This window comes from Ammospiza caudacuta, chromosome 8, assembly GCF_027887145.1.
Source record: "Ammospiza caudacuta isolate bAmmCau1 chromosome 8, bAmmCau1.pri, whole genome shotgun sequence".
Lineage (NCBI taxonomy): Eukaryota > Metazoa > Chordata > Aves > Passeriformes > Passerellidae > Ammospiza > Ammospiza caudacuta.
The window spans coordinates 34,260,754-34,278,049 of NC_080600.1; the positions used below are offsets into that span (position 1 = coordinate 34,260,754).

The 17,296-nt window shown below is 41.8% G+C and overlaps 1 protein-coding gene across 1 annotated transcript in view; it reads left to right on the forward strand.

Annotated features, from left to right (window-relative positions):
• KALRN (kalirin RhoGEF kinase) overlaps positions 1 to 17,296 on the forward strand; it is a 466,558-nt gene that overhangs the window by 192,125 nt on the left and 257,137 nt on the right. The window lies entirely within an intron of this gene.

A 17,296-nucleotide genomic window follows, 5' to 3' on the forward strand; every position in this document is an offset into this window, starting at 1 on the left:
ATGAATAGATTTATCTACTTGTCACAGCACCGAAATAAGAATGTTTTTGTGGTTTGATTCACTATGATTATTGTTTTCACTTCTTGGAGTCTGTGGGCAATTTCAAGCATGAGTTTCAGGAAATTTACTTTAGAAAACTGTGTAGCACTAAAGCCTTGGCTTTCTTAATGCAGAAGTGCTTGGTGCCTTGTTAGGTGATTTTGTGCGAAGTCTTTGTTGGCACAAATAAAATTCCAGGCCACAGAGGTGGGGTATTCTCAGTGGAAGGTCCTGAGCTCTCAGATTTGTGTCTATCTAGTCTGTATATCCATCAAAAGCACCAGTTTCTGAATCTTCTCTAGTTAATGCATTACCCAGTTGTTTCACTAATGTGTCTGCCTGGACCGACCCAGGAGGAGTTGCAGAAGAAAAGCAGATTCGGGAGCAGGGGGATCTCATGAGGATGGTTTTTTTAATCAGCTACTTATTAGTGTTATTTTAAAACATCACTGAGAAGCACATTGCTGAAACAAACTTAATCTTCAGTAGCGCAGAACAAGATACTTGACATTGGTTTTGAATGCATTTACTAAATATTTCTAAGACTTGCTAGGACTGAAAAAGCTCCATCGTTGTATAATCAATCCTCCTGTTGGGAAAACCTTGAATTCACATGAGTCCCTCTGAAATAAGAGTCACTGCAGAACCACTCAGGGATGCATAAGAGCAGAGTTTTAATTCTAAATGCTACAATAGTAACATTCTCCCTGTTCCTTCTGCGTCATATGCTATAAGGAGGACTTTCACTTCTGTTCTTCCCAGCAGTGGCTGTACTTTGGTCAGTGCATCACTTTCTTTTTTCAATTTCTTTGGGATTATTCAGATGACCACTGCTTATTAATATAATTTTATAATTTATTATTATTATTATTCAATACTATTATTTGTGAATTATTATTATTTAGAAAGTATTTATTATAATTAATAATGTTAAAAGCTGAAAGGCCGTCAGATCAGTTCAAGTTCAAGTTTAAGTTTGAGAAGTCCTTGTTTCCAAGCACTCTTCTGTGGCATTGAAGGAAGTCTCCAGGGAGTTTCCTTTCTACCTCCTGCAAAGGCATGAAATGATGGTGTGATATAAGTCTAGGCAATGCAACAGCAAAGCTCTTTGCATGAGTTATTCTGAGATTGATATGTGTAAGGTCTAGGCAAGTCAGAAAATACATGAAACTTTTGAGATGAAGGAAGAAGCAGTGAGAATGTGTTTCTGCCTTTGTAAAACAGGCTGTCTTGAGCAATTCCAGTTTGACAAAACCAGGATTCTGCTCTTCTCTTCTTCATTTGCCTCACATTAACTAAATACACAATCAGCTTCTCCCTGCTCAGGCGCTGCTTGCCTTTTCTTGACTTCTACATTTTCTTAAAGAATCTTCTTTCTTTCTTGTTTTATATTCCCAAATCCGTGCTTTTAATCTTCTCAGTTTTTGAGTCCCTAAAATTCTTCCTGGAAGGGTTTCAGACCCTTTAACATCACATTTCACATGTGTAGACTGATGTAAAACATTGATGTGCTTTTCCTCTGGAGCTGCCTTTCTCAGGCCTCTTTGATGTAGTCTCACCATCTCAGACTGGAAAGTACTTGTTTCATAAAATGTCCAGAGCTAAATCCAGCCTGAGTGCTGTCTCCACTATAGAAATAGCCACCAATGTGTCTGTGTACTGAATTTTAGAGTTTCCTGGGACCTTCAATTTCTCAGTTGCATTCTACTCAGGTATGGTAGCAGAGCCCAGTTACTCTTCATCTCCTGGAGGGAGACACAGCTCTTTTTGTATAACCTGGACATGTAATTTAGTTCTAATCAAATGATAACTCTAATAACCTGTGAAAGCTCAAACTCCAAGATAAAATTCTGAACATAAACAAGGTTTCAGAGTATTTTAAAATATCTCTCTATATTCATTGGATGATATTTCAGGAAACCTGTTCTAAAATGGACAAGGACTTTCATTTTCTGGACATCTCTGATTTCAAAAATTTCAGGTGTTCTCATTGCCTGAAAAGTTCTTAAAAATGGGAGGGGGAGGGGGGAAAGGGACACAAGGACTAAAACACACAGTATTTTAAGGAAGGTTAATTTTTGAAACCTTTGGTATTGCAGTACCCCAGATTTTAAAAGCAAATCAATTCACTTTCTTCCTCCTAGAGATCCTCTGTATTAGAACATTTAGAAATAGCAGACACTGCCTGGACACACAAAATATTTAAATTACAGGCATTACAACTTACAGAAGTCTGTATAGTTGTGTGCTGAATAACTCATATTATTGCCAAAATAAACAGAAGGAGTGCCAGTCAGAGCCTGGGCTTCTCCCACTCAAATCAGTGAGAGAGAGCAGGGCTTTCTGTAGAGAAACTTTGTCCCCATTCAGGCCTTTAGGGTTTTACTTTCCTGTGCTGGGGCCAAGGGAAAGGAAGAGTGGGGCTATCACATAGGCACATGCAGTGCAGTGAGATTGAATCTCCAGATGGAGACTGGAAGCTCCTTGAAGCTCAAGTCAGCAGGCAGGTCAGCCATGTGGGGAGCTTTGGCAGAGGGGCGTGAGGAAGTTCACATGCTGTGCAGTGCTGACTGTAATGATCTGCTGATAAATAACACATTTCAGCTGCTGGCGAAGCCCTGACCCTCACTGTTCAACAAATTTATTCCTTGCCAGCTAATGGAGAAATACATATGTACAGATATATATAATTTTGAAACTAGAACTGAGGCTTTACTGTGTTTTACTGGGTAACAGGGAAAATATTTTTAGTCACCGGTAATGTTAAAAAATGCATCCCAGTCTAGATTGAATGTTGTTTGAAACAAAAACCCCACAATCAACGTAGATCCAAGTATTGGAACTATCTGAGAAATGATAATTGGTTGGTGGAAATCTGGACAGGGAGAAGAATTCAGGCAAGAGTCCACATGTTTTACACTTGAATAAATACCAAAAAAAGACAAAAAAATTATACTTACACTCTGTACTTTCCAGCTTTTCTGGAAATCATTTGTAACTGGCACCCAATTTGACTTTTGTAGGAATTTCCACATCATTTTCTGTTGATTCCACACCAATTTTACTACCCCAACATGGATGTGAATGAAAACCATCTATCATGATGTAATCAGCGTTGTCCATGTTAAGTATAAACAATACAGTCACCAGCTGGACTGAGCTGAGGGTCTGCACTGTAAGCTGCTCACAGCAGAGAGAGGAGCTGCTCTAACACTGTGGGGGTCAGCCCCAACAGGGGGCAGAGGGGGCTTGGCATGTTCTCTCTGTCCTCACCTCCCCTTCTGCTTCCTGACTTCCTACACAGTCCACTACACAAAGGAGAACTCCAAAAGAAGGAGTTAGAAAATGCCACAAGTGAATTTCATTGGAAGCTTGTGGTGGAAGAAACATTTTATTTGGATCAGGCCGGCTTTGTAGAAAGTCTAGTGGCAAACCACAGGCCACATCTAGTCTTCAAGGAGCAGTGAAGTAGCAGGCTTACAGTTAAAACCATCAGCCCTGTGTAAACCAAGGTTTCCCTTTGAAAAACACAGCTCTGCCAGTGATTTTCCCTGTGGAGCAGGCAATGGGAAGCTGTGCAGGCTGCTGGGGCTGCCCTGGTGCTGCTGCTGTGCAGGGAGAGGGAGCAGAAAGTGTGGATAACTTGCAGCTCCTGCTCCCACAGCAGCTGTAGCTCCCATTTCCCAGGTGATGTGACCAGCCTGGAACAACAGAAAGAGTTCAGTGAGTGGAAGAGTGGTGGGAATGTGATTAATAATGCAAAGTTCATAGACAGGAGACAGGTTTGGAGGGGGGTATAAGCAAATGGTTAAGAGGAAGAGGGTGCAGTAACAGCTGCAGCAGTTCTCCTGCATCCTGCTCCCTGTGCAGGTTTGGGCAGTGAGCCCCCATGGCACCGAGCAGACACTGCCTTCCTCCCTTCCCACACCCACCTCTGGCCTCTTCCTCAGACAGGTCTGCTTGAAAAAGGGAACTGATGTGTTATTCTACTGAGAGGGTGCTATTAAACTCAGGGCCCACTGAGTGAAATAAATAATGTGACATTTGGTTTCTCAAGGAAGAAAGTCACAGATGTGTCAGATATGTCGACTCCTGTCCAGTGTAGAGTTGCAATTCCTAATGAAAGTATTGGGAAAACTCCTATTAGTTGTCAGCAGAAGCACATTATACCCATTAACTAAAAGTGTGCCCATTCTGAAGTGCCAGATGAAATTTAGGAGTTCCTAATTTAGAACATCATTTGACACCAGGCAGAGTTAGTCTAGAAAAATACAGAGAAGCTCTAGCTCAACAGCAAAGTCAGTGGGAGAGAGGAATATCCAAGAATAAATAATCCAAGTATTTGAACCGTGCTCATACTGGTTTTGGAGCGTTACACCTGCCAAGGGTTCATGTTCCTCAGAAGGAAGGAATGTTCTGCAAGCTACTCTTTGTCTAAAAAGATGCAAGATGGCTTTGGTGGATAATAGAATGCAAAATGTGGAAATGCAGTATGTGATTTAGGTGGGAAAAGATGGCTTTAAAGAGGAAACATTGATATTGTGATGTTTGAGAGAAAGGAAACTATTAGTACATTTGTGATTATATGACATCCACTTCAACTGTTTTGTACATTACTTCCCCACATTGCATTTGAAAATTCTAATGCTGTATGTTCTGTAATAAAATGCATTACAAAACTGATGATATGATCCTTCTTGCTAATAGGAGGCAGTTTATTTTATTACAGTCCATTAAGTAGAGCAATTGTAGCTGCCCTTTTAGTCAAGGGAAGCATTTCCTAGAAATGGGTCCTAGCTGACTGTCTGGAAAAGCAGTATAAGAAAGATTAAAAACCAACTTTGCTTCCTTTTACATTCCACATCACCTCTAAGTTTTTGTCTTTTAGCAGTGTCAAAAGACCCTTGAAGTGATGCATAAAGCAAATGTATAGAATTTTCCTTTTTGCAACATGCCATATTAACCCTCAAGGACTTGCATAATTCCACCAGGCACAGCACCTGGGACAGGCTTCTCTGACTGAGATAAAATCCACTTAGTGAAGGACCATTTCCTCTCTCTTATTTCACTGCTGGAAGCATTGGTTTCTTTGATCTGTGCTATGTGCCATATATACAATCACCTCAAAGACTTCATGTGAATTATTGGCTTACAATTACTGTGAGAGGGATGTGTCCCAGGGAGTGAGAATGGGAAGCCAATGAGGAGAGTTCTGAGAAGGTGGCAGAGGAGCCTTTCATATATGAAATGAATAAAAAAATGAAGGAGTTCTGGGGAGGTGGGTAATTAGGGCTGGGGAGGAGGCAGGAAGCACATTAAGAGGGGACAGAACCACAGTCAAGATTAATAATAAGAGCACATCTGAAGTACATATGCCCTATGTGCTCTTTGACTATGAAGGGATTTGTTACTGAATGAATAGTATTTAGCAGTTAACAGTAATAATCATACAGGCATAATAATAATGGATTAGACATGGATTTTTGTATAGGATTTAGATTTCATTTAAGTTACGTGAGCACTGAATTGGTGTGCAGAACTCAGCACGCTCTGGATTTTCCATCTAAGTACTTAGAGCATGAATATCAGAACAGCACAGTGAGTGAGCATTGCAATAAGGAGCTTTCCTGGAGATTCTGAGCACGGGGGATGTTGTTAGACCTGAGGTAAGCTCCGTAGGACTTCTGCCATGAAAGGATTCAATAAGCTTAGTGTCTTCTGCAGAGGTATTTGACTGAGGGTCTAAGTGAGACTCATTTAAGCATATTTCTGTCATCCTTAGCCTATTTCAAATGTCTTTGCAGAGAAAGGATAGGGCCTTGGGGTACAGATACTGCCGGGGAATACTGGCTGTCATGTTTTTGAACATCCGCGTGTTTGCAGAGGGCTTTATAAGAAGAGTGACCAAGAATTTACTGCAAAGCAAAAATGAAATCGCTTACCTGTAATTCCAGAAAAAGAGTTCTCAGAGTTGTTGGTGGTACCTTCCCCTCTCAGCCCAAAGCAACTGCTTCTCCCTTCAGGTGAAACAATTCAGTTTCAGATTAGTTTTAGCTGTAACCCTGATCTAGTTGCATTTTGATGCTCGAGGTCTCCCTGAGTTGTCTGCTAAAAAGACAGAGGCCTGGCTTTGTAAAGCAGAAAGAGTTTCAGCTGCTATTGAAATCTATGAGGGACTCGAGGTCTCTGTCAGAGCTCCCACTGAGTGAGCTGGAGCAGTGTGGCATTGCCTGGTCCCAGCTGCTGGCTCTGGCTCCAGCCCTGCTGGTGGCAGGGTCAGCCATGGCCACCCACTTATGGGGAGGGGACCACGTCTCCACCTGTCCATGCTAGTGTCCCCATCCCAGGATTCCAGTTATGTTAGTTCACATCTGCAACGTTTGCCACGACTTGCAATAGTCCTGATATATAAATAACGCGCTTTGAAACCAATTCCTGACACAAATGGTTCTTATTTTTATTATATAATAAATATATAGATCTCTGCATTTATGGATCTGGAATAGACATTGCTCAAGAGTCTTTGAATTTAGACAAAGTACTTTGTCTTTTTTCATGCAATGGACTCTTGAACAGAGCACGTAGTGTCTGTTCTCTCCTGAAACCTTTTTTCCAAATCTGGCATCTTCTCTCCCATGCTGCCAATGACAAATGCTTTATTTTATAATCTGAAGTTTCCCTTAGCATATGGTGCCTTTTTTTGCTCTACAGATTCTCACTAGACAACTGTTCATAAAATCAGGCTTGGGATGGCAGTGTTGGGAAGAAAAGTCAGCTATCAGCTGAAATAAGCTGCCATGTGGATAGCAGGTCATCATGTCGTCCCATGCTTTGTACTTAAGCCCTGAAACTAAAACAGCAGAGGGCAGGCCCCATATTCAGCATGAAGTGTTTGTTCTGGCACATCATTTCTAATACAGGCAGAACACAGAAAATAAGTGCAGATAGGTTCCTAAATTGTTGGATTGGCAGACACCATTTTACAGTATCAGAACATAAATTGTTGGAAAGATGATTACATAGGTGATATGGAAAGGAGGCTTGAATTGAGGCTGAGCTGGTGTATAAACAATAAATACTTGAGTGTGTGTTTGTATGACATCTAGCACAGTGAGGTCCTGAATCTGACTGGGATATTTGTTGTTTCCAACAAAGAAATGCATATTTTCAGTTGAGAATGGCCTTGGAGATGTAAAGGTATGAAAACATTCCTATGGAACACATATGTATACCTACAGAGGATTTGGGTTGCTTTGGCACATACTGGGAATATTCTGCTTCACTTAAGCTGTTTTGAGCAATAACTCTTCTGATAGCATCAATCAAGGACAGACAAAAGACCAACACGGGAAGTGCATATCAAAGGGGGAAGCTGTACATCTATTCTTAAAAATCTGTGTATTTCCCCAGATGAACCTATGCCAGCTCTAATCACGTGCAATTAATTACTTCACACTTTCTAGAACAAAGGAGGCTCTAATAAACAGGTGAGAATTGAAAGCATGTAGCAATAACTCTTTTGTAGCAGGTTTTAATTAACTTTCAGTGTTTATTCAAATGTGTTCTTTATCATGGTTTTTTCTGTAGCATTTTAAAATAATTGAATTTTTGCTACTGAGTGCTGCTCCTGCTTTGTCTTGAAGCACCTCAGTACTTGTTGTCATAGGTAAGCCATTATGAGGTGCTCTAATGCAGCTGGATAAACAGTACAATGTTCTGAATGTGTCTTTACTGATATTTTTTGAAACCTCAGTGGTGGCATAACAGGTTCATGAATTATCCGTATTACTTGGGTTTACCTGGTCTCAGAATTCATTTTTTTTTAAACAAACCAAATAAAAGCACAAAGTTTGCCTAGCAGCAGAAAAAACATTATAACAAGGGGTGGTTGTGCACAGAGCGTGTGTTGACAGCTCGTTGTGATGCTGTGAGCGTAGATGTCATGTGCTAAAGAGATTTCATAGTGGAATCTGCACCTTCCCTTTTGGAAGGCTCTGAGAGTGGCAGCTGAACTGTGTCAAATCTGCCATTTCCATCACCTAGCGAAGGGCACCAAAGAATCCTTGGGGAACTGTGGGGGCAAACCTTCAGCATCTATAACAATAAATTAGTTGCAAACCCCTTCATCTTTAAGAGAAGGATAAATTCTGTCTAGCCTGCATCTCTCAGTTCAGAACCTGCATGCTGGCACTTGCTGTCTTTGCAGGCTGCAGTTCTGAATGAAAGATGCTGACATCTGTTCTCTTTAATCGGAAGTCACTTTCTGACAGGTTGCTAATGCCATCCCCAATTTGTTGCTCCCAATGTAAAGTGAAGAGTTGTCGGAGCAGGAAGTGATCCTGGTGGGCTCTGTGGGAAGCGTTCATTACTTTGACCACTGCTGGTCACGCTTAATAAGATCCTATTCTTGGTACCTGTAGGGAAAAAAAAAATATTAGATTTTTGCAAGATCAAGAGATCATTAGGGATGTTTCTAACTTTCCTCAAAGCACAAACAGAGCTTATTTCTGCTAATTGGACTGCAAAGAAAAGAGTCTTCATTATTAGTGATGCTCCAAAGGAGCTTGCAGCTTCTCCACTGTGTCAGGCCTGCTACTTTCCTATTTATCAGTCAAGACCAGGGGGGTCTTCCCTTGTGTGCCAATAGCATTGTGAATGTTTGCTTTTCTGTCTTTCCATCCATCAGTAGAAAGCTTGGAGATAAAGCTAATAACCACAGGACAAATTCACAAGTACACACCAAATGCTTTGTGCTGCTCCTACAACTGAAAGCAGCTACAAGCCCCATTTTGCCATCTGGTTTGAGGAAGTGTGGGATTGCCTTGCCTGCTGAGCAGAGCAATGCAGAGATCAGGGTAAATATATATATATCAGAAATTCTCTTCCTTGTGGCTGTGATTCTAGTGGCGAATATCACCTTCCATTGCTGTAACCCTCACTTCTTTCTCTGTGACAAAGGGGCAGGATGCTTTTGTAGCCTCCTGTTGACATTTCTGTTTCTCCTGCAACAAGTCTGCTGCTGGTTCAACAGCTCTGAGGGTACAAACTTCCTTCCTTAACACTTCCATGACCCAAGTTCAGGCTTCAGAAGCAAAGAACACAAGAAACTTCTCAAGGCATTGGTACTAATTTTTCAGATGTGGACAGCTGTCCATCAGGAAGGGCAATCTTCTTCCAGACACTGATTTCTGTTGAGCTGGATTGGCACTGGAGCAGAAAAATTAAGTGCAAAGGATGCATAGTTCAAAGCTAGAAATTGGGAATTAAAAACCTGAGGGGTTAACTGCCTTGCCTCCTGAAGGAAGCCTGTCCTGCCGTGGGAGTCCCGATGTAATGTGTAAAATAAACATCTCAGTGCTTTCCTTCTTTCTCTATTAATTCATTCTGCCCTGTGCTGCCAGATCCGGTGGGGTTTTTTTCTTTTATTGGCAGATAAACATGTTGCCTGCACAGCACTTGGAACTGAACCTGATTGTTTTGATGGGAAGGTAAAATCACTAACAGTGCCTTCCCTCAGCTGCTGCAGCTCGGGGTGAGGAAGAGTTGCGCGTTTCCTTCATGCTGAGTGTGCCCTGTAGCACAGTTACTGTCAGGATCTCTAGCTTGTCACAGTGACCCTGAGAAAAGTTCGAAAGTCTCTTTTCCCAGCCCGGCACTTGAAGAAGGAGTCAAAGCTCTTCATTTCTCGGTCTTAAGGTTGTTTATTGTATCTTATCTATAAAATTCTTTTTCCTATCCTGCCGAGGTCCATCCAGCAAGACAGTTCCAGGCACTCTGCCTGCCCCTGGGGCAGTGTTATGTCTTTATACTAAAAACTACGTACACAATGTTTACAATTACTTTCCAACACCTATCACCTATGTGAGACAGTGAGCTTCTACTCTAAACCAATCTGTAAGTGCCAACATCACAGCAGAAGATGGAGGCCAAGCAGAAGGAGGAGAAAGGCTGGACACACCCAGTTCCCTCTATCTTGCCCCCTGAACCCCCATACCAAAATCCCCCAAATCTACTTTTCCACCCTGTGATAACTTCACTATTATTCTACCTAAACTGATGTGGCTTGCTGATCTTCATATATGGTTGGTAATTACCAATCAAATAATCAAACCCACAGGTGTTTTGGGCTCCATGCCAGGGCTTCTGAGCCCCCTGGCAGGGGTCCTGGCCATCCTGGGACAGCCAGAGGGATGTCCTGGGTTCCCACAAGTTACAGCATCTGGGGCTGCTCTGTCCCACTGGCATTGGGGCATCCAGCACAACTGGTGGCCTCTCAGTGCAGGGGCACAGCCCGAGCCATGGCTCCGTTCCTGCTCTGTCTCCAGGCTCCACAGCAGCCGCCTCGCTGCCCGTGAGGAAGCGGCTCCGCAGCCACAGCGGCTGAACTGGAACATGGTGTGCTCTGCTATTTGTAGTTTCCTGCTGCCGACACTGGATACGCAGTTACTATTCCTCCTGCTTCCTCCTCGAACATTAGAATGGGTCCAAAAATAATTGAAAGCAGTATGTTCTGATGGAATATTTTTGCATTTGCAGAAATTTCCTCCTTCTTCCGCTTGCCAATTTTGATAGGGAGCATTTTGAGACTGTTTCAGCGTCTCCGACTTGGCACCACTGGGAGGCACAGGACTGCTCCCCTGATCTGTATGGCACAAAAATCAGTTTGGGCACCTGAATACAGACTTAAACTCATTTTTAAGGATGATTATAGCATGTTTTAACCACAAACTTCTTTAGCTTTAACTAATGAAGATGAGAAGATCCAAATGCTCTAGAGGGTAACAAAGCCCACACATCTAGGCAAAGATGAGAAAGCTGAGTTATTTTAAACTTATTGCTTTGATCCTCAAAAAGGTTAGGTGGCAAGAGACTAGATGTCCAGAAATAATGTAATTAAGCTGTACATGAAGTTCACAGACTTATTGTGCAGCATCTTTCAGATGTAGCGATGTGATTATTTCTAAATTAATGTCTTCCTGGCCTGGCTAAAATGCTTTCAATGGCCCACACTTGGCAGAGCTTCGGGTCTTAAAAGTGTGTCTTAAATTACCCTTTATATCTATTTATAGAGAGCAGATAAAGGTGGGTGTACAGCTGAGAGGTTGTCTTCCCTGGAGCTGGTGAGGGTTGAAGAGGAAAATCCAGGAGCATGGTCTGTGGATAGCTTCCAGAAGTATCAGTGTAATTTTAAACCAGGTGGCTCTGACTTTTCTTCTTACAAATCATGCACATTACAGAGAATGTAATTCAGAAATATTTTCTTGAACCCTCATGTCTTGCAAGACCCCTCTGTATTATTTGGCACCAGAGACCTGGATGCCTCATGTCCTGCACAGGTGCTGAAGAGGTGTCACAGACAAAACAGTCTTGAATTGAAGAATTTTGCTCCATTTAAAGCTTATGAACACAAACTTCTGATCTTGATTTGGGTGTTGAAAGGAAAAAGCAGGACACACTGCCATAAACACCTACTTTTCACCAGCTTAAATTTCCCTCATTTATGTCTTGGTTTATACCCAGTCCATCAAAAGTTTTTTGGTGGGCTGGTGGGCAGCAGGGCATGTCAGGGATAATATACACATAAGTTTCTTTTTGCTGTTATTACAGCTATTCTCTGATTCTTATTTTTTTTATTGCTGTTGTTCCTTAGAATTCCTGCTCTGACATGGGCCACTCGTCCCTCAGGTGTGACCACACAGTGTGTCTCCAGCACAGTGTCCCTCAGCACCCCTCATTTTCTTTCCCTGACACTTTGTTTCCAGGTGCTCCCTGTCTGGTGGATGTCCCTGGCAGCATGGTCAGATGATTCTCCCTGATGGGGCCTCCCCTGGTGCCAAAGCTGGTAGGAAGTGGGTGATGGCAGCTCAGGACCCCCTGAAGGCCACCTTGTGAGATCCAGGGGCACTGCTGATGGGGGCAGTCAGGTGTTTAAACCTGTGGTTACACCCAGCTGCATCTCTGGACCTCAGACACACATGAGTTTGGTAGAGGAAATGCCACAATTCTGGTACAAACCAGCAAACATCTGTCTGGCTGGTTTGTTCTTAGTGGCAGCTATTTGGAGTCACAGGAATGTTACACATTCAGCCAGGAATAGAACCAGGGTCTATAACAAAGTCACCAAACTCCTACAGCATTTTCAACTGAATGAAAATTTCTTCTGAAAACTGAAAGGACAATCTCCATCTGGGGAGGAAATTTTCATAATTTACACTGTGTTTTCCATTCATGTGGCTGTTTTCTGTTTATATCTTTTAGTATTACATTTCCTATCCAACCAATGAATTAATTTCCACCTAGACAGCAAGCAGTTCTCTGTAGATGATCTGTGCCCAGAAAAGGCCATTTCCATTTTAAGGAACAGAAAATCCTTTCCAGGAATGCCTGAGTGTTTGATGTTACTAAGTGTGGTGGAAAGGTGCAATATCTAAAAAGCAAGCAAATGATGCAGATGTATAAAAACACACCCAGATGTCATTAGTTCTATTTATATGTTCAGGATCTGTAATTTTCTCCCACCCTCAACAATAAAACTCCTACTTCTCTATTCAACATTGTAGGAATCAGATGCCTTACTTTGTACATGGCTGTGGCTTGATATGTGTCAGGAAAAAAAATACACAGATCTCTTACTCTGGCATTTAGTGGGAACATTCAGTGTGAGTATGGAATTGGTGCTCTGCTATAAATACAAAGCTATTTGTCACGTCACACATCTCGCTAATTTTCTAGTGGGTTGATAGTTGGGCCCATTGTCTGGAATAATTTAATGTGCTGTAGCCTTACTTACTGTACTCTATGAATCATATACACAGATATTCATAATGGAAAAACTGTGTTCATGCAGCATTGAGGTTTACACAAATACAGCTGTGGGTCTGAATCTTCAGCTGGTGTAAATTGGCCTCGTTGGAACGACACCAATTTATCCTGGCCATGGACTGCACAGAGCACATGTGAAAGGGAAAGATCTGGCAAAAGGATTGGCTTGTCCGTCACCATCTGTAAACACGAGACAAACACAAAAACAAACACAACGTTGCATTTAGGCCCTGGCTGAGCAAAGCATTTAGATGTATGCAGAGTTCTATTTTAGAGCTACAAGTGCTTTGATTTAATTAAGGCTGTATTTATAAAGTGGCAACGGGAATTACAGCAGATTGGAGGCTTTTTCATTGAAACAATTTTCATAAAATTTGTTGATTAATGAAAAAAAAAATTAGATGTGCTATTAAAGTTTACTTTAAGTCCAAAAGTTATTCTGGAGCCAGTACCCTCCTACCTGAGCACAGCCATTTTCCTGGTGACTGTGGAGGTACCCAGCCTACTGTAAGGGCCCTGTGGGCACTGCTGGACATTAATGACCAGCCTCACTGCCAGCTTTGCTACAGCCCTGCTCTGCCTGGCCACAGGCCCTGCTGAGCCAGATACTGATCCATCAACTCATTTTGTGAATGATCTGGGACCTCCCTCATTGCTGTGGACCTGGGGCTGCATCTGAGCCTGGTTACCCTCACTGGGCCTGATCCTGGCCTGCTGGTTGACTTCATAGCTTAAGCTTGGACTTGTCTTGTCACCAGAACTTGTACAATGTCTTCTTGCTTAAGTCTTGTTGCTGTCAGTTGTAAACCTCAGGGGCTGTGGGACAGGCTCTGCTTAATGAGCCCCCTGTTCTACCTGCTGAGTCCTTATTTCTGGCTCCTTATCCCTTTGGGACCAGCTTGCCTGGACAGCCAGCATCAGTGCTCTCTTCTGCTGAATTTAGCTCAGGGGCTTGACTGGAGGGATTTTTCTGTATTCCAGGCAGAAGTCCTGATTCTTTAGACTGTTGGCATTTCCCATGTGCTCCTTCACAGAGGTGTTGCACTTCTGTTGGCCTTTCCCAGACGTTTTGGTGACCTAGACATATGGCTGGTTCCAATTAAACTGTAGTTTTGATTCTAGTCTGGAGACATTGGGGGAGTTTCTTGAATGCCTCTTATAAAGTTAGCTCACATGCAAATTTTGCCTGGATCATGTCCTTGCATGTCAGTAGACTGTGAGTACCACAAATCTGTTACCCAGTATTCTTTTTGTTCAAATGCTGGCTAAATTCAATTGTAAAAGATGTGAGAAATATGCCTTGATTTTTGTTTAATTGAGTTGTTGAGAATACTTGAACTCCCTTAATGAGATAGGAATAGACCTTGTAGCTGGAAACTTTGTAAACCTCAAGAGAGGGACTCTGGCAGTCACTGTTGTATGTGTTATTGTTTATATTGTGGAAATATATAAAAATGAACTTGCTTAGCTGTACATGCTCTGAGAGTGGAACTTTCCACTTTCTGTTGTAGATTATTCAGTTTAACACTGGCTGGACAGTTTTGAAAATACCAAATGCACATGGACTCTTAAATGGACCTCTCTTTAATAAGCAATGTATGCTTACCTCTAGCATTTCCCAACCTGTGAATCATGGATATTAAGTCCCTTAGTGGTTGGTAAAGGTATTTGATAAAACAGATTTATTCTTTGAAGACCTTAAGCGGCTACAGTGCTTGCCTTGAAAAAAATTATGGGGTCTACAGATTGGAAGAGATTGGAAAGCACTGATCTAAAAGGGATTTCACCTGGCATATAATTACTGATCTGCCTTCTCCACAACTACAGGCAGGACATTCTTTTAGATTAACATTTTTTTGTCTCTTTGTTAGCAGCATATGGGTGCATATTGAGAGAATGCATTTATGACTACCTGGATTTCAAAACCCTGTCTTGTCTTTTCCCTAAGTGCTCTTGAACTTGCTTTTATTCAGAACATCATCTGAGTTGTGCTTGTCAGAGCAAATCACGTAAACACTACTGGTCTTTGTCAGTATTTGTGCAGGGAACTACCAAGAGAAAAGATAGTGAGGCAAAGCAGAAGGTACTGACGTTGATCCAGCAGCTGTTGCTCTCCCATTTTTATATCTCCTTTTCTAGAACTGATGCCAGAAGCACTGCACAAGTTATCCTAGATGATGTCAGCTGGAGTATTTCCAAAAAAGAAATAAAATCAACATTTCAAAAAGTCCTTAGGGTTAGTCCTTAGAATCTCAGTTGGGATTGAAAAATACCCATGAACTAAAACAAGTGCAGAGAAAGACAGTGTATCTTAAGAAGCTTCAAAAGAGCTGGGCTGTAGTAAAACAAACAGCAGAAGAGACAATGACCCCACCTGGTCCACACTGGAAAAGGCTTAACACCTGGGAGGAATTTTTTAACTTGTAGGGAAATGTTGACCTAAGAGAAAATGTGTATAGACTGGATATGAGCCTTGTGTAGATCAGAGAGTATGTGAAGAGCTCAGTAACAGGAGCAGAAAGTTTTTGGAATTGCTTATCACAGGAGGAGCTGGGCTGTAGCACTTCACTGGTTTTCAGGTGGAGCTTCATCCCTTTATGAAAGGAAATTTTATCCTGTGGTTGGCTGCCAAAAGCAGTGATTGGACTTGATCTGAATGTCCCTTTGGAACTGTTCTCTTATATGTACCCTATATTGTTCCTCAGGATTATATTGCTATAATGGTTATCATTCTGCCCTTAATTAACCATATGAGTTTGATATTTATGGCTCAGAACTTAGAGAGAAGATGATTTGCTACAAGCCAGTTCATAATTTATTCCAGCCCTAGTAGAGTGTTCAATAGATTTGGAATTTATTATTTCCAGCATGTATAAACAATTTCATTAATAAATATGTTCAGTTCACTGGCTGCCAAGGCCATGAGGACTGTAATCCTCCCATCAATACCACTGGCATGGGGTGTGCTGCCAGCCATGTGCTGGGCACATCAACCTGTGGTGCTCTGTACCACTGTGTTCAGAATCCAGTGCTAATGCTCCTCAGCAAGCACTGACAAAAGCCAGAGAGCAGAGGTTTTTATCTGAAATTATGTTATAAATCTCATTTTAGCTGATGTAGAGCTGGACTGTGCACAGCCTGCATACATGCTGTTCCATATCCGTGTGTTTCTTGTCTGTTCTCAAACAGCTGTTCTCACCCTGTTCTCACTGGCCTGCCAGATGTTACAAATCCAGGGAAAATATGGAGTCACATTCTCTTTCTGTAGGACTTATCCATTACCAGCTTGAGTCCTGCTGTTTGGTCTAACACTTAACCTGGATTTTCTAGTAACTCATCAACTATGATGACAAAACATGAGGTTAAGAACTTGTTGTTGCCAGCAGGACTGATGCTGGAGCTGTGATCTGATACCCTAATCTCAAGTGAAGTTGCCTCAAGACCACATCTATAATAATTACTGGTGCTTATATGATCACTAGGGACAGTGAGGCTATATTCTTAAAATGCATAGAGAAGAGACCCTTTGGATCATTCTTAGTTCTTCTGACTCTCATAAAAGACTAATTTCCTTAATTAAATGTAGCACTTCACATTCTTCGGCACATGCATTCAATTTTCTTTATGTATTTTTAGAAACAGGTCTACAAGAGATAATCATACTGAAAGTTTATCTTTTTTTTAAGTGTGCTTAATCTCTCCCCCAGCTTCTCAGTCACTGGAAAACTCCTAAGTACTTAACTGGTCTCCAGATTATCTACAGAAATGTGGAGAAGTGCCAGTCTGGGAGACACTGAGGACAGTTGGTTCATGTGTTTTTAGTGATGTAATGTCCGATTTTAGTTATTCTGTGCTGCTGTTTAGTGTGAATTCATGACTGCAGGAGTGATTAGAAGGCTTGAGAGCAGAATTATTTCACTGGCAGTCAGCATGACTCTAAATAAGTCACAGGAATAATTAAAGATCCATTCATTTTGTGATAATCACTAGACTAGGTTTGTTAAGAGTCTTTTTCATGGATGGGATGAGATCAATTGATACAGTGCTGTATAGCCATGTTAGAGTGACACAGAAAATCTGTTTGCTGAGACACTATCTGTCTTTAACTGATCTCACGGGGCACATTCTCCACTCTTTGATATTTATTGTATTAAAAACTCATTCCTTTGACACGGAAACTGACCTGTCAAAGGATCTTGAACATTTTTCCAGGAGCCCCCATTAGCCCCTTGAAGCTGGGGCAGTGCTTGCAGAGTTGAGAGAAACAGCAATTGTTGGGTCATTGCCATGTTCACATCCGTAATGGTGCATTTTAATTAAACAAACGAGGCAGCACACTCGCTTCAGGAACACAGGAAGCATCAGAGTTTCTCATGTGGAAAGCAGGTTTCACTTGAAAGCTTTCAGGAAATATTGCTGGTAATATGGGCCAGGC